The following is an 18,444-nucleotide window of genomic DNA, read 5'->3' as shown; positions in this document are numbered from 1 at the left end:
GAGAAAGAGATTAAAGGAATAAGAATAGGCAATGAGGAAGCCAAATTATCACTCTTTGCCGATGACATGATGGTATACTTAGAGAACCCCAGAGATTCTGCTAAAAAGTTATTAGAAATAATCCACAACTTTAGCAAAGTTGCTGGTTATAAAATAAACCCACATAAGTCATCAGCATTCTTATATATCACTAACAAAATCCAACAGTCAGAGTTACAAAGAGAAATTCCAAAAGTAATACGTAATATAAAATATTTGGAATCTATCTGCCAAGGGGTTAGAAACTTTAAACAAAAACAACCACTTTTCAAAAATTAATCTGATCTAACCAACTGAAAAATATTAAATCTCTTGGATGGAGCAAAATAATTAGATAAATAACCAAACTAATCTATTTATTTAGCAACCAACGACTAAAAAAACTATTTTAATGACCTGAAAAAAAACAAAGTTATATGGAAAACAAAAGGTCAAAATTTCAAAATTAATGAAAAAATAAATGATGGTTTACTGTACCAGATCTAAAATTATATTATAGAGCAGCAGTTACCAAAACTTTTGGTATTGGCAAGGAATAGATTAGTTGATCATGGAATAGATTAGGTTCAAAGGGATAAAAATCAACAAAATAGCAACCTAGTTTTGAAAACCCAAAGATCCCACTTTTGGGATAAGAACTTACTGTTTGATAAAATTGCTGGAAAATTGAAACTAATATGGAAAATAGGATTGATCCATACTTAACAGAACCAAATAATAAAATTTCATACCGGCATTGAAATTATTAATAAATTAGAGGAAATAGGAAGTTTACCTCCAGACCTGTGGAAGGGGAAATTTTATGACCAAAAGCAGAACAAAGATCTTACGTCACAAAAAAGAAAATTTCGAATACCAAACTGAAAATTTTTGTACAAACAAAACTAAACAGAAAGATTAGAAGGAAGAAAAACTGGGAAAATATTTTAAGTCAAAGGTTTGATAAACCTATTTAAAAATATGAAATTCTCTAATTTATAAAAAATCAAATTCTCCAATTGAAAAATGGTCAAAGGAATGAACAGAAACTAGAGAAAAATTGAAACTTTTCTAGTCTATGAAAAGATGTCCGTCATTAAATCAGAAAATGCAAATTAATACAACTCTAAGATAATACACACCTGCGATTCAAGATGACAGGAAAAATAATGATGATTTTGGAGGGGATTGGGAAAACGGCTTATTCATTGTTGGTGGGTTTGAACAATCCAACCATTTTGGCAGTGTTTGACTATGTCAAAAGTTATCAAACTTGATACCGCCAGCAGGAAAAATGGGATTATATCCCAAAGAGATTATAAAGAAGGGAAAGGACCGTATGTGCAGAATGTTTGTGGCAGCCCTTTTTTAGTGGTAGAAACTGGAAACTGAAATGGATGTCCACAGTTGGAGAATGGCTAATAAAAAGGAAAAAAAAGGAAATTTTTTAAGAAATGACCAACAGGATGATTTAAAAGGCCTGAGACTTAACAACTGATGCTAGTAAATGAGCAGGACCAGGAGATCATTATATACCCCAAAAATATAGATGATGACCATTCTGATGGATCAGGCCATCCTCACAAACAGATCCCCAAATCATTTCTAATGGAGCAGAATGAACTGAACTAGCTATCCCAGAAAAAGAACCTGGGGATGACTAAAACCATTACATTAATTTCCCAATCCCTAGTTATGCACACCTGCATTTTGATTTCCCTAAGCAATTGTACAATAATTGGCTACTTTTGTACAGCAAAAAATTTCCATTATACTTTTTATCTAAGTTATATTTTAAATATTTTTAACACTTATCCTGACATTTAGGGAGGGGGGGGGAAGGTGAAAATTGGAACAAGATTTAAATGTTAATGCTGTAAAGTTACCTATGTATATATCCTGTAAATAAAAGGCTATTAAATAAAAAAAATTAAAAAAAAAAAATTCATTACTGCTCTGTTGGAACTGATTTGGTTGATCTCATTGCTTGAGATGGCCACATCCATCAAATTGATTATCATATATAGTATTGTTGTTGAAATATATATAATGATCTCCTGGTCCTGCCTTTCACTGCATCAGTTCATCTAATTTCCGGTTTTTCTGAATTCATCCTTTTATTTCTTCAACAATATTCCATAATATTTATATACCACAATTCATTCTCCAATTGATGGGCAAGCAAGGAGAGAATAGAAATATAGATCAGAGAAAGAAGTTGGATTTAGTAGACTATTACTAACAAACATTCAATTGCTATTTTTTAAACAGTGATACTGAGATTAATTCCTCTTTGTTCTATGATGCAATAACTGATATTTAATACTTTTAAATTTATAAAGTATTTTTCATAGTACTTTTGATACTGACAATACCCTATTAGTTGCAGATATTAGGAGTAGGAAAAAAAGGTTCAAAAGAAGAAATGACTTGTCCATTGTCACAAAACCTAATAAACATTTAAAGAGTAATCTGAACACATCTCATCAAAATGCAGATTAAGACAACTCTTAACAAAATAAGAGGAAAAGATAATGATATATGTTGGAGGGGAAGTGGGAAAATTGAAACACTAATACACTGTTGGTGAAGTTGGGAAACAATCCTACCATTCTAGAAAGCAATTTGGAATTATGACCAAAGGGCTATAAAAGAGTGCATACCCTTTGATTTAGCAGTCTATATCCCAAAAAGATCACAAAAGAGGGAAAAGAAACCACATGTGCAAAAATGTTTGCAGTAGCCCTTTTTGCAGTGGCAAGGAACTAAAAACTGAGTGGATGCCCATCAGTTGGGGAATGACTAAATAAGTTATGGTATATAAATGTAATGGAATATCATTGTTCTATAAGAAATGATGATTTCAGAAAAGTCTGGAAAGACTTACATGAACTGATGCTGGGTGAGTAAGCAGAAACCAGAGAACATTGTACACAGTAACGAGAAGATAATGTGATGATCAACTGTGATAGACTTGGCTCTTCTCAACAATGTGGTGATTCAAGGCAATTCCAATAGACTTAGGATGCAAAATGCCAATTACTTTCCGAGAAAACTATGGAGATTGAATGTGGATCAAAGCATAGTATTTTTGCTTTTTGTTTATTTTTTTCCCCTTTTGGTTTGACTTTTGTTGTACATGACAAATATGGACTTATGTTTAAAAGGATTGCACATATTTAACCTATATCAGAATTGAATGCTAACTAAGGGGAAAGGGAAGCAAAGGGGTAGGAGAAAAACTTAGAAAAGTTTTTACAAAAATGAATACTGAAAACTATCTTTACATATATTTAGAAAATAAAATACTACTGAACACATCTTACCTAAGTCCATAGCTCTTTCTCCTATACAATGCTGTCTCTAGATGGCCTTAATTTCATTCAACTTCAGCAGTTAAACATTAATAGCCTGTATCAAATTGCTTAATATGTCAGGGAGGGGAAAAAATGAAAAGTTGAGAAAAAATTGGGAACTCAAAAATTAAAAAACAAATAAATGTTTAAAATTGTTTTTTTATATTGTGTAAAATTGGTAGGAAAATTTAAGTTTCTTCAAAGAAAAATTCATGGAGAACAGAACTGGCCAGTGGTTGTCACTTACTGAATTTAGTACATTTTAAACTACAGAACCTAATCTATATCCATTCATGCAAATAGGAATATCAACTTTAGATGCAAAGCAAAGTGTAACCTCTTTAAATTTTGGTGGCGTTCTTTACTGAAAGCTGCCAGTTCAGGGAGACACAAGACCAAATGTGTTTACTCTATTTTCTTTATCAGAAGTATGCATTACCTACTAAGCATGATGACATGAAGTCATCACTCTTAGTGTAATCTCAGTTATGATGTCACTTGGTCTCAACATCTAGAATGATGAAGTACTAATGTATTTATTTTTTAATTTTATTTTTTTATTATAGCTTTTTATTGAGAAAACATGCACGGGTAATTTTTCAATATTGATCCTTGCAAAACCTTCTGTTCCAACTTTTCCCATCCTTCCTCCCACCCCCTCCCCTAGATGGCAGGTAGTCCCATACATATTAAATATGTTAAAGTATATGTTAAATACAATATATGTGTACACATTTATACAGTTATCTGTTGCATAGGATTTAGAAAGGTAAAAATAATCTGAGAAGAAAAAAAACAAAAATGCAAGCAAATATTTACAGAAAGAGAAGAAATGTTATGTTGTGGTCCATACTCATTTCCCAAGTGTTTTTTCTCTGGGTGTAGCTGGTTCTGTTCATTACAAATGAATTGGAACTGATTTGGATCCTCTCATTGTTGAAAAGAACCACGTCCATCAGAAATGATCCTCATGTATTATTGTTATTGAAGTGTATAATGATCTGTTTCTGCTCATTTCTCTCAGCATCAGTTCATGTTAGTCTCTCCAAGCCTCCCTTGTATTCATCCTGCTGGTCATTTCTTATAGAACAATAATATTCCATAACATTCATATACCACAATTTACCCAACCATTTTCCAATTCATGGGCATCCCTTCAATTTCCAGTTTCTAGCCATTACAAAAAGGGCTGCCACCTTTTTAGTGCTAATTAATTTAATGAAATTATGAAATGGGGGCAGACATGCTGGTTCTTTGGGTACTCGCCAGGAAGAATATGATGGCAGTAAGGGGTTAAGGCTTCAATCACACATGGCGCAAGAGAGTGCAGAGGGAAACAGCACATAGAGACCCCAAAGGGGGAGTGTGGGGACAGGGACAAGTGCCTGACAGGCAGCAGAGGGAAGAGAATGGAGATGGGGCAGAGGCCCAGAGGATCACTCATACTGGGGTTGGAAGCACTCAGAAATGAAAGGAGGGGGGGAAAGTGAGCAGGAATTTTGGGTGTTCGTTTTTACAGGTGTAGGTAAAGGGCAGGCTAACTTGTATCCATGCCAACTTAGAGTTAAGTTTAGAGCTTCTCTGAAATCATAGGACTAAAAAGTCATGAGTAAGTGACTCCCAAATTCTCCTTTAAAATCTTACTTCTTAACTGCCCCCCTTTACACTGGCAACTTATAAACTAACTATACTAACCAGAAGGGAGATGGGTAAGGGTGACCAGAACAAGATACAATTTTTAGACAGTTACGATCACATTAAGGGACTAAGTAACACTCCCCTTCCCCTCCCCATCCAGGAAATCCTGCTTTCCTAAGCAATTAAAGTTTGCCAGAAACCATCTTTGCCAGTTTCTTGTCATTTTTAGCTACTTTTAAAATTTGGAGCTCCTGTTTCAGTAATACCAAAAAGCATTACTACTACATATTACAATAAATTGTGGTTGAATTTCCTTGTATTTGATTTACAATTATAAGTAAAACATTATGCTAAAGAATATGTATTAATGGAAGGTATTTTTATGTCATTTCAACATATAAAATTTTACATGAAGAGAGAAAGAACAATACAATATAAAATGCCAGGGTTGAAAGCAATGAACATTTATACGAAGAAAAATGTCAGTCCTGGTTCTATTTGATAACACTTAGAGAAACCATTACTGATTTTACTAGGAGTCCAAAAAGCATCTTTATTAAAATTAGAATTAAATCAAAGCATTCAATTAACCAAGATCATTCTTAATTAAAAGAAAAAAAATGTGATGTTACATAAATTAAGAATATGATCATGCTTTCTCTTAGTAAAGGTGCCAATAAGTGACATGAACAAAAATAAGATTGGCAACTGGTGTAAAAGAGAAATAAAGTGTGCAACAAATGAGAAAAGACTTCATTTTTTAAAATAAAAATGATCCTAATAGGTTTTTCCTACATTTAAGGATATTTACCACAGTGCATATGTGTAGCACCTGAGTGAGCACCAGTGATCTGAACCCTGAAATATCAAGAAACTCTAAAAAGCTTAAACATTCTGAAGGGTTTGTTATGTTGGAAAACCCTAGACTTTCCTAGATGGATTGAGTAGTGATTTATTTCAAAATCATCAGACTGTAAAAATATCATATCTCTCAGTATAAAATTACCCAAAAAGAAAAGAAATATATTTTTCACAAGAAAGGACCTAACCTTGGGTGTTGGATAATTTCAGGTTACACATTTTTTAATATAACCTTTAGAGTACTGGTCTTCAATCTCTTACATAGGTAGAAACTACACAGGACTTCTAAGAGGAAGTCAGCAAAATGGTTGTTGAAGTTTGAAGACTTTCAAATGAACACAAAATATGTTCCTGGATAAAACAAAAAAAAATTAATAATAATATAGTGATCATTCTCTCAAAAGAATGGAAAAAATACTGAGCATCTCCCACTCTATTAACACCTAACTCTTCATTTGTTTTAAGACCTTCATTGTAGAAGAGAGGCTATAGTAGTGAGATTAAATTGATTCTATAATCATTTTTATTGAATTGTTTACAACTGATTTTAACTTTGTCCTGTAACTGCTCACATGGTCTCTGAACTTCTATTAGAAATTCAACTGGATTGTAATAAAATTAAAAGTCTCATTTTGCTAATAACTATTCAATTCATGCCTCAAAAGAAATATGCTATCCTTGAGGGAAGCAGGTGAATACCATGGAGCATGGTGTAGCATCTATACATCAAGCTATCTTCCAAGGATGCCTGATCCACCATATCTGACTTTACAGACAGACTCAAACACTTCTTAGGCACAGGAGGGAAGGAGGGATTGTTGCAAACAATTATATTGTCTCCCAAGTCTCAGTTCTGTAACCAATTATATTGATTACTCCTTTCACAACTTGCTCCTCATTTACAAAGTCCTATCTCTATTCTGCGTTCCCCAAAATTAACTGGTAAATTTGCACTTTACTAATAAATTGATCATGCTTGGAACTTTGCGTCTAGTTTACCTTAATTTTAATTCTAATAGTAGGTGAAGAGAAAGTATATGTTTCCTAATGGTACATTAAATATTTTTTTAGAGTACTAGTGCAGTTTGCTTTAGTCACTGCAAACAAAGATGAATGTGACATCCAGTCAACAAGCATAAGTATTTATTATGGGGAAATGAGAAATTATATATATATATATATATATATATATATATATAGAGAGAGAGAGAGAGAGAGAGAGAGAGAGAGAGAGAGAGAGAGAGAGAGAGAAAGAAAATATTAAGTACTAGGAAAGACTTCTTGCAAAACAGAAGATTTTAGTTGAGACATGCCATCAGGGAAAACATTAATGGAGATAAAAAATACGTGAATTCAAATCCTGATCTGAGTCCTTACTACCTAAGTAAACTCAGATTAAAACAAGTGTTCTGGGCCTCAGATTCCTCATCTTTACCATGAGGGAATTAGGACAAATGACTTCCAAGATCCCTGTCAGCTTTAAATCAAATGATCCATGTAAATCTTTGCAAGATCTCCAACCTGCCAGAAAAATCTATATCAAAAACCAGACTATGAAAGTTATAAACGGGTTCCAACTAGATCCCTGATTGGAGAAGTCGCTTTGAAGAAAGTAAAATTAGTGGATAGGGAAAACTAGGAGGAAAAGCTTCAGAAGTCTCACACTTCTAGGGAATAGAAAAGAAGAGGTAAGGCTTGTTTAAGTTAAGGCAACATAACCTGTTTTTCTATCCTGTCTTTCTATCAATGGCTTATAGTTCAAGGTAACTTTTGGCTGCTACCCTTCCAAGGTAAGCAATGAGAAATTTCTTCCTCTTCAACCAGACCACTGGGCTCAGCCTTTCCCAAATTCTCTCTGATGTCCTCTCTTAGCATCTCCATGTCAGTCTAAACCAAAAAGTTCAAGTGAATAATTAAACTTCATTCCAGGGTGAGGAAATTCCAAGTGTAAACCATACAAGGCTAACTAAAAATGCACAGGGAGTGGAAGGGAGCTTGGCTTGACACAGACTGGAAACATGAACCTTTTCTTGGCAGTACCTCATCCCAAGCTTTTGCTCTCTGATACTGTTACATCCCTCCTGCCTTCAGTTTTCTTTGTTTATGGAGGGGCAAGGCTCTTTCCTGCCTTGGTCCATGGGTCATCTCCTACTGATCTTTTGATTTTCAGTTTTCCCGCCAGTCAAAAGAACTCTTTTAGTTGTTACTTCCCACAACAATATCACTGAACACTTCCTTGGTTTCTTATATATTCCTCCTTTCCCCTTTATTTCAAAGCATATATTTGTAGATGCTTTCCTAGCTTATTCTCTAGGATACTCTTCTTGGCTATTTTTCCAGTCCTTCTGCATTTTGATGATTGGTTGTTGTCCTTCATCCTCAAAGTGTATCAAAATGACATCACTATGTCAGAGTGATGTCACTAAATTACAGTGTGTCCAACTGGCTGATCAGACCAATAGGAGCTCGGAGTGCTCTGCCACTGGTCGGAGACAAACAGTCCCTGTAAACACTGGGGGTGGCTTCTCTAGCTTTGCACCTCACGTTTCTGCTGGGCTTTTCCCATGGAGCCCAACCCCTTCTCTGAAGAGGGCACGCCATGTTGCATGGTCCCGTGCCTGTGTCTCCCGTGTCATATAAGTGATTTTAAAGTTCTTAAGACTCCGAGGATGTCCTTGTGTCACTTTTTCTGACCTTGTGAGCGCTTGTCCCGTGTGAGTTCTCCATGAAATAGTCTATTTGTCATTTGAACAATGGCCAGCCCAGTGGAGTGCACTCTCTGCAGCAGTTGGAACGCTTGGCAGTTTGGTTCAAGAAAAGGACCTCAGTGTCTGCTGCCTTATCCTGCCAGGTGATCTTCAGAGTCTTCCCGAGACAATTCAATTGGAAATGATCCAGTTTCCTGGCATGGTGCTGGTAGGATGCCAAAGCTAGCTCAGTGTTTGGGAGAAGAAAGTTTTATTAGAGTGACTACCAAACTGAAGGTCTATAGGACTGTTGTGCTGACCTCATCATCATAAGCCTGTGAAATTTGGACAGTGTACCAGTACCATGTCGGGAAAACTGAACCCAGTCTTACAACATTATAGACTCAAGAGAATTTTGGAACTGAAAGAAACTCTGGGACCTTCTAGTCCACATGTCCCATTTAAATGATAAAACTAAGACTAAAGGAGGTTAAGGGATTTGTCCAAGATCATATAAATAGCTAAGGAAACCAGGAAACAAGTACTTTCATAATACTTGATTATGGCATGAAATAAAATATTTAAAGTATTTTTCAACTGAATCATGAAGGGGCAGGGATTAACTAAAAATTCACAATAAACTTGAGCCATCACTACAGAGGTTTTCTATATAATATTTATAATGGCCTCTTTACTAAGTCTACCACTTAGTAAAGTTCCAGGCACACAGAAAACAATGAATAAACACTTCACCTATCAATTTAGCTCTATTCAAACCTAAATGAAAAATGAAAACTCTAAAAGGTCTTTTACAGAATACTTAACAAGGAAACATTTAACTCCCTCAAAAATTAAAGTACAAGTAAAGTTTAAGAGAGATGTCACATCCTTTGCTCAAGATAATGGTTAAAATAAAATATGAAAAACTTCAAAAAAAATCCATTTCTCCCTCATAAACTCTAACACATACATTAAAGGACTCCAGAAAGAGAAATGGGCAAAAATTGAAAAATGAAGGGTACCAAAATGTAATTAATCCATCAAATTAAGAACTAAATTCCTGGCTGCCTTCAGTTCTCAGCTGAAGTCCCACCTCCTGCAAAAAGCCTTCTATAGCAGCCTTCCCTCTGAGATGAAGGTCCATTATCCTGTGCAGGACTCAGATCTGCATACCACTTCCCTTGTCACACTGTGAGCTCCTTGCCAGAGAGGCTCTTTTGCCTTCCTTTGTATTCATAACGCCTGGCACAGATATGAGAAAGGGAAGCGAGTTTGAGCTCCTAAAATCAGACCTAGGGAATTTGAAAGAGGAACATGAAATCTATCACCAGCCAGCTCATGCTCTAGTATTTAAGGACCCCAAAATAAATCCTGGCCCTGTCCTGTCAAGGGGACAGGTATAAGCAGGGCTCTTAGAGCACTGGGAATCAGAACATGTGATCAATGAACTCAGTACCTCAGGGAAAGTATGGAGATGCAGCCTAAAACTGTTCCTGATCTCCAACATCCCACATGAGCCTGTCAGGGCTACAACAGGGACTAAAACCAATGTCTGGGGAGAGGATTATGAAAGACAAAAACAGTCCTACTGAGGCCAAAACCCCACACAGGATTACCAGGAAAATGACCAGCCACTCCGCCTAGATTACATCTGCAGCAGCAAAGTTTCAGGACAAAAATTAGCCTATCCCACTCAAAGAAGGTCAAAGGGAACTCACCTAAACCCAAAATCCCAATCCAAGAAGAGAGGTTAAAACTATGAGTAAAGAGAAGAAAAAGAATACAACAGCTGATGAAAGAAAACACGATTAACAATAATAAAAGTGAATATAAATGGGATGAAATCATTCATAAAGCAAAATGAGACAGTAGAATGTATTAGAAAGTATCATTCAAAAACAAATTTTTTTTAAAAAAAACCTGTAATATAAGTATTCACTCAGTGTTTAATTGAAAAGCTAAAGCAGAATTTTAATATACTTCAAGAAAATATAAAGCAAAGGAAGAAGCAAGTAATTTCAAATATGGTAACAGTAAAAATAAACACGGTTAAAAGAGACAAATGGGGAAACAATGAAAAGCAACAACTTTTAATTTTCATGCTCAATTTTATTTTTATTTTTTGCTCTATTTGTTTTATTTAATGCTCAATTTATTGAATGACACAACATCTAAACACCAAACAGAAAAATTAATCAAATTAAAATAAGAAAAACAGTAAAATTATAATTGGGCCCTCAAGATACTTCTCTTAGACTAAGAAAAACATAAAAGACAAATAAGAAAAACCTGAATAAATTATTTTTAAAACAAGCTTGCTATGATAAATTTCCAGCAATTACAGAATAAGAATAGAAAGGAATATACTTCACAAAAAGGAAATGTAAATAAATTATTAGTCCAAACATGTTCTAACAAAAGTAATCCCTTAATAATGAAGTGAAGATTTATAAAAATATAAAATACAAAATTAAGAGAATAAGAATTTAAAATCCATTATTTTTTTAAGGCTACCCTTGCTTCTCTGCTGCTAGATATAGCTATAGAATATAAAGCAACATGCTATTTGGGGCCATCACAAATTTATTATAAACTCAACTCGGCCCTCACTACATCAAGGCAATTTTCCATAAATGTAGCTATTCCTAACATTTTCTTTTTTTCTTACTTCTCTCTATGGACTCCCTTTGTCCCAAACTCTTTTTCCCTCCTCCACTCACATTTCTAACAGCATATCCCCAACTCTCCTCTTACACTTTTCTCACCGACACTAAGGCAGGGGCCTCATCATCGCCTCACACCTAGATTATTAGTGAAATAGCTGCTGCTTAGTAGGCCTGCCTCCAGCTCTTCCCTCTCCAGTTCATCCTCCACTAACCATGCACCTTTCTTTCCTAAAGCCCAGGCCTGTCCACACCAACCATGCTCCCAAGACATATCTCTAAAAAGAGTCCGGCGGCTGCCTATCACCCCCAGGATCACATGTGCTGTTTGGCCCCCAAAGTCCTTCGTACCTACTTCCTTTTTCTTCCAAACACAAATACTCTCTGATCCAGTGTTCCCAGTCTCCTGACTGTTTCGTGAATAAGACATTCCAACTCTCATCTTTGAGCATTTTCTCTGACTGTCCTTCATGCCTGGAATGTTCCCCCTTCTCAAATCCATCTACTGACCTCCCTGGCTTCTTTTAAACCCCAAAAGAAAATCCATCATTTACAGGAAAACTTTCCCAGCCACTCTTAATTCCAGTGTCTTCCCTCTGTTAACTCATTTTCTTTGGTACATAGGTTGCTTTGTATATTTTCATTTGTATGCTGTTAAGCTCTTTTAGAGCAGGTACTGTCTTTGTCTCTTTTTGCATCCCAGCACTCAGTTACTGGCATAGAATAAGCATGTAATAACTGTTTACTGAATGCAACTTCAGTGAATTTTGCTAATGTCTCTCTCCCCCAACCACTGGTTGCTTCCTTTATGCCGTCATCCTTTAAATACACTCCGTCATCCTTTAAAAAGAAAAAACAAAAATTTCACATGGTCAAACCATCACTGCCAGCTCTATTCCTAGGTGACTCCTTTCCTTTACAGTTAAGCTCCTTAAGAAAGCCACTTACCTGCCAAGCTAGATAAATCAGATTCATGTCATCATCTGGGGGGAGGGGGGGGAGTGTTTCCACACACACACACACACACACACAATCCAGAAGCTTCTTCAAAGGCGAGGTGCTCAACAAGTGCCTCCATGGTGAGGCTGGTGCTGATGGTGCAGCTGTCCAGGCTGCCATTTTATCTATAGATAAATCTGAAAATGCGCAGGACTTGTGCTGTTGGGTGTGACACCCCTTTCCTTTGGAACTGAAACTGTTGGAGGAGGTATGACAGTTCTGAACATCTCCACCAAGCAGATGCAGACCTTTACCACCTCCTTCGGTAACAAGCCTGGGCTGCTTAGTCAGGTTTATGAAGGAGAGAGAGCAGTGACAATGAATAACAACCTGCTTATTAGCAAACTCGAGCTCACAGGACCTCCCTGTACCCAGAAGTGGAAATCAGATTGCAGTCACATTTGACAAGGACCCAAAGGCAACCTCAATGTTTCTGCAGTGGGTGAGAGCACAGGCAAGGAGAACAAGATCATCATCACAAACGTCAAAGGTCAAGTGAGCAAAAAGGCATAGAGCTCACTGTCCAGGAGGCTGACAAAGAGAAGGCTGAAGATGAGAAGCAGGGACAAGGCATCTTCCAAGAGTTCTCTTCAATCTCATCCTTTCAACCTGCAGGCTACTGTGGAAGACGAAAAATTGTAGTGCAAAAGGGTGAATAAAGGCAGACAAAAAACCCTTATTTGTTATTTTCTTTTTCCAATACACAAATTCTGTTTTCCTGTAAGTTCTTTACCTTTTCCATTTCACATTTTAAGGAGTTGTTTTCTTTTTCCACTTTATCAAATCTTTCTTTTAATGAATCATATGCCTTTTCCAAACCCTCTTGCAAAGTTTTCATTTTCTTTTCCCATTTTTCTTCTAGCTCTCCTTTAAGATCATTTTTAATTTCATGTAGGAGAGCCTTATGTGGTGGGGATCAGGTTATATCACCCTTTGGGGGCTTCATCTGGAGACAATGTGCTTTTAGTCTCTTCAGGGTTTGAAATCTGTTCTTCTCTTTCACTATAGAAGCTGTCTATTGTTAAAGCCTGCTTTGCCTTTCTACTCATTTTTTTTTTTTTAAAAAAAAAACATTGGGATATGCTTTTAGGGCAAGGAGGTTCCAAGCTTCCTCTACATACACCCAGAAATGGCAATGGCTGTGCTGCAATCACGATGAATCACTTTGGTTCCTGGGTAGCTGTGGTCAGGTCTTGTAAGACTCCAGGGCTTTGGGGTACACTCTTTACCTTTTGTATTTGTGTTGGATATTTTGTAACTTCTTTACTGATCTAATGACTTACAACCAAGGCAGAGTGGCCAATACTGTGGTAGAGTCCTCCGCATAGATTCTCCGTAGTGCAGTCTTTACTGCCCCATGGAGACCGCACTCCACCCTCCAGTCTTCTCAGCGTGCATTGGCCTCCATGCTCTGCTTCTCTGTCTGTGCCTGGCCACCTCCTGTACCCCACCAAAATAGACCTCTTCTGGTGATCTTCGAAATTATCTTCTCCTGGTAATTTGCTGCATTCTCAATATTTGTGGATTCTGACAATCCAGCACTATTTCAGAGGCTGAATTTCGTAATTAATGTGAGGGTAGTAGGCGAGCTCAAAAAGAAGCTGTGTCCTCTCCACCATCTTGGCTCTGCCCCTTTTCATCAATTCTTATAGCACCATGAGATTTCATTACATTCATAGATAAAAATTTGTTCAGCTATTCCCACTAGATTCTAACCACTAAGGTTACACAGCTTCTCACCTCATAGTTCAACTGAAGCTGTTCGTCTCTCCAAGGTTACTAATGATCTTTTTATTGCCAAAATCAAATGGTTTTTCACAATGGAGGAAAGGAGGGAGGGAGGGAAGAAGAGAGGAAGGAAGAAATGGAGGGAGGAAAAGAGGAAAGGCGGGAGGGAGGGAAAGAGAGAGGGAGGTAGGGGGAGAAGGGAAGGAGGGAAAGAGGGAAAACAGAATAGGGAAACAAGTCCAGAAATCAATCATAGTAGCACAACCAAGTACTTGGCTAAGGAAAAGGTATTCAATAGAAACTGTGAGGAAACCTGGAAAACAGTCTGGCAGAAATTAGCTATATACCAACATTTCAAACCATATACCATGATGAGCTCTAAATGAACATGGGGGAAGGGGGGAAAGAGGGGAGCTAGTTGGTATAGTGGATAGAGCACCAGCCCTGAAGACAGGAGGACTTGAGTTCAAATCTGGCCTCAGACACTTAATACTTCCTGGCTGTATGGACAAGTCACTTAACCCCAATTTGCCCCAGCAATAAATAAATAAATGAACACATGGCCTAAAAATAAAAGGTTATATTAAAGCCAAGCTAGAGATCAGGAAATTAGTCATTTTTTTTTTTTTACAGTGTGGAGAAGGGAAGTATTCTTGATCAAATAAGGGTTAGAATGGATCACAGGGAATAAAATAGATAATTTTTATGAAAATCCTGAAAAGATTTTACACAAACAAAATCAATATAATTAGAATTTAAAGGGAAACAATTAAATTGGAAAAATATTTGTAGTAAATTTCTATAATAAAAGTCTTATATTCAAAACATAGAAGGAATGTGATTAAATGCTATTCCATAAATGGTCAAATGATACAAACAGGTAATTTGCAAAAAGAGAAGACAAATAATTAAGAACCATAAGAAGAAAAGCTTCAAATCAATAATTTGCATCAAGAAAACAAATTAAAACAATTCTAAAGTTTTATGCCCATATGTCACATGGACAAAATGTCCAAAAAGGGGAAATGAATATTGTTGCAGACACTACAGGAAAATAGGCACAATAGAAGAAGTTCAACCATTCTAGAAAGCAATTTTGAACCATACCCAAAAAGTTACAGTGGGCATACTCAGGGACCAATTGATATTATTAGATTTATGCTCAAAGAAATTCAAGAAGAAAAGGACCAAATGTTTATGGTAATTTTTTACAACTATAAAAAACTAGAAACTAAAAGACTGTCCATCTATTAAGCAATGGCTAAACTAATTATGCTATAGAAAGGTAAGAAAATGTTACTATACCTACCATAAGAAATGACAGACTCAGAAAGATTTAAGAGAAATTGTGAAACTGATAAAGAATGAAATGAGCCAGGTTTAACCTATATCAGATTGCTGATGTCGAGGGGAGGAGGGAGAAAAATCTGTAGCACAATGTTTTGTAAAAGTGAATATTAAAAACTATCTCTGTATTGGAATAAAAAATATTTTTAAAGAAAAAAGTAAAATCAAAATAAATGCAAAAACTTTTTAAAAAGGAACAATCTCTATCACTGCTCACATTTTTAAACATACATAATATGTTGCTTTCAAAAGTATCCTTTCTTCTATACTTCCTACTCTTTTCTTTTGTGCATTTAAATAAAATGTGGGGGAAAAAAAGAATGAAGTGAGCAAAACCAGGAGAAAAATGTCAATGTAAAAGAAAACAAGTATTAAAAAAACTTAAGATTTCAAGACTAACAAAGAATTATGCTTCTCTCCTCTTGGCAGAAAGTAATAGACAAGAGGTACAGAATGAGAAAGAATTTCTTTTGATTTCCATTGTTATACTTATTTATTACAAAAGAAGGCTTTTATTTCGTTGGTGGGAAGAAAATCTGAGGAAGGTAGTGATAGACATTAAATTTTTTTTTTAAAGGAAACTACTGATGAATAACTGAAGAGAAAAGAATGAAGGAAGTTCAGAATGAGCCTTAGGCTCTGTTGGATCTACTACATTAAATTTGACATATATCCAAAAAACCCTAAACTAAATATGGATTTTCATAGCTTAATATACAGTACCCTTTTCTTTTTTCTGAATAAGAAAAAATGCTCACACTTGTTGATATCTGTTAAGAAAAACTTTTTTTTAAAGAAAAAGAAAGGATGAATTTGACTAATAGATATCAATATTTGTTAAGACACTGAATATTCAAAAATTTTACAATTATCTAAATATCTGGATTTTAGGAATTGATTTTCCATTGGCATAATGAAAAAAGGATACAACTCAGGATGGAGTATGATGAGGCAAAATGAAGATCCAGACAAAAAGCTTTTTAAAAATTTGAGGAAAAGAACACTTAATTGGCCAAGATCACAAAAAACTCCATAGAGGAACTAATATTGGAACAAATCCTTAAACATAGAGATATGAAAGTGCATTATTATAGGGGGACAAGAAAGAGTATCTTATACTTGAGCAACAGCCAATAGTGCAGTTTGCCAGGAATGTAGGCTGTGAACAAAGTGGTTAGTACAGAGACATGTATGCAGAACTACTTTTGCTATTTGAAAAGATTATATCATTGCTATTTCTACAGCTTCTAGAGATAAAACAAAAAAGGGAGAAGTCTGGATTAAGGTTAATGATAAGTTAGAAGGTAAGGATTTAAGTAGAGTTTTCTAGTGCTAAATAAATAAATGGAGCTGAAGAGAACCATCTACCTGGATTATTAAAATAAAATGCCCATCCTTTCTCTGGATTTTTGCCAGAACTTTGTTAGTAAGAAGGAAGGAAAGGTATACCTTAGAATCTAAGATCAATCCAGGTCCTCTGAATGCAAGTACATCTATGGACTTTTGGCTCAAAGGTTTTGCTATTCCTTTGAATATCAAAGGAAGGGAAAATGCATGTTACTCCAATCCAATGCCCATGACCAGAGAAAGAACAAAAAGTGCCACCTTGCTAGTTAATGCAACTAGCAAACAATCAAAATGATTTTTCAATTATGTGAAAATTCTTTTGTTTCCCAGAATCTCTCTAAAAATTTTTTATGGCAAACCTAGTGGTTCTTCTTTGTTCTTAAAAGCTGATAGGATATTCTGTTAGACAAAAAACAAAACAAAAAAGCAACAATTTCAAAGGAATCCAGTTTGTCTATAAATACAGATTATTATAGTTTATATTTATGATTTAGAGTAAAGAAATGTCATTACTCTAAGTTCGCTTCCAATAAGGAATAAAAATATGTGCACGCATACTTAAAACATAGGGTCCTCTATCAAAGAATGCTGGCACTATCAGACTTTGGTAAATAGAAAGCTGAATCCTTAATCTTGTGGCTAGATAGATTATTTGAACAGCCAATCAAAGAGAGTAGAGAGTCATCAGTAATTTCTCAAATAGGAATAACTTTACTAAAAAGTCATTGAGGAGTTTTAAATACCTACAATTATAAAATTCTCTATTACTTTAAATATTTAAAACCCCCGCCCCTAAAAAACCTTTAAATGCATTTTAAAATCACCAAAAACCACCTATCACATACCAATAATTTTCCTTACCAAGAGAAAACATATGGATCTTTTAAGCAAATAAGGGAAAGTCCAATGAAACTTGTAACAAAGAGAATTTTTTTTTTCAATTTGAATGAAATGCTAATTCACCCTTTTGAGTAACTTTTGGCATATTGGATTGGGTTAAATCAGAGAAATAATTTTTTTTTAAATATTTACTTCTGATTTAAAAAACCATTTTAACTCAGAGACTACAAAATTACTCTCTCCCTGATACCTCTTGGGATTCTACAGCTTCCCCACTCCAAGCACTTCCTTGCTGTCTTATTATTAAGCAGCATAATATTAAGGAGTGAAGGTAGAATTGAAAGGTAAGCCTGAAATTACTGAGATCATATGGTCTTAATGCAGGGATCCTCAAACTACTGCCCGCGGCCAGATGTGGCAGCTGAGGATGTTTATCCCCCTCACTCAAGGTTATGAAGTTTCTTTATTTAAAAGTACACAAAACAAAGTTTTTGTTTTTACTATAGTCCGGCCCTCCAACAGTCTAAGTTAGGACAGTGAACTGGGCCCCTATTTAAAAAGTTTGAGGACTCCTGTTAGGATAGTCAAAGAAAGGTCTAACCAGCTGTAAAACATTACAAAGAGTTTGTGTAACTGCTTAGCTTCCCTTGTGGTTTAGAAAGAATGCTTAGAACACCAAAGACTTTAAAGAAGGATGAAGTTCAACTGATTATGTCTTATCATATTTGGCTTATACTAAGTGTTTTTATTAGTGTTTCACAAACATCAAACATTACAAATTCTCATTGCTAAGGTCAGGCTTAATGAAAAGCCATATATGAACAAGTGAAAACAACATTCATTTAGACTCAAGAACATCAAAGTGGAGTTCACATCTTGAATCTGCCAATTAAGTTGTCAAAATTTTAGAAGAGAAAAAAATATTTATGGTCTTTTACACCTTTTACTACAAGGAATTGC

General features: G+C 35.5%; 1 protein-coding gene across 2 annotated transcripts in view; it reads right to left on the bottom strand.

Annotated features, from left to right (window-relative positions):
* Window positions 1-18,444, bottom strand: part of TBC1D12 (TBC1 domain family member 12) — a 122,053-nt gene that overhangs the window by 48,878 nt on the left and 54,731 nt on the right. Inside the window, exon 1 of one of the 2 annotated variants that reach the window (XM_031956091.1) lies at window positions 683-701. The exons of the other annotated variant lie outside the window; for it this stretch is intronic. The gene's annotated coding sequence lies outside the window, so the exon portion shown is untranslated. Of the gene's footprint in view, window positions 1-682; window positions 702-18,444 lie in introns of those variants that run through there. 2 annotated transcript variants of the gene reach the window in all.

This window comes from Sarcophilus harrisii, chromosome 2, assembly GCF_902635505.1.
Source record: "Sarcophilus harrisii chromosome 2, mSarHar1.11, whole genome shotgun sequence".
NCBI lineage: Eukaryota > Metazoa > Chordata > Mammalia > Dasyuromorphia > Dasyuridae > Sarcophilus > Sarcophilus harrisii.
The sequence above is the reverse complement of the archived record's forward strand: the minus strand, read 5'-3'. Positions and strand labels throughout refer to the sequence as shown.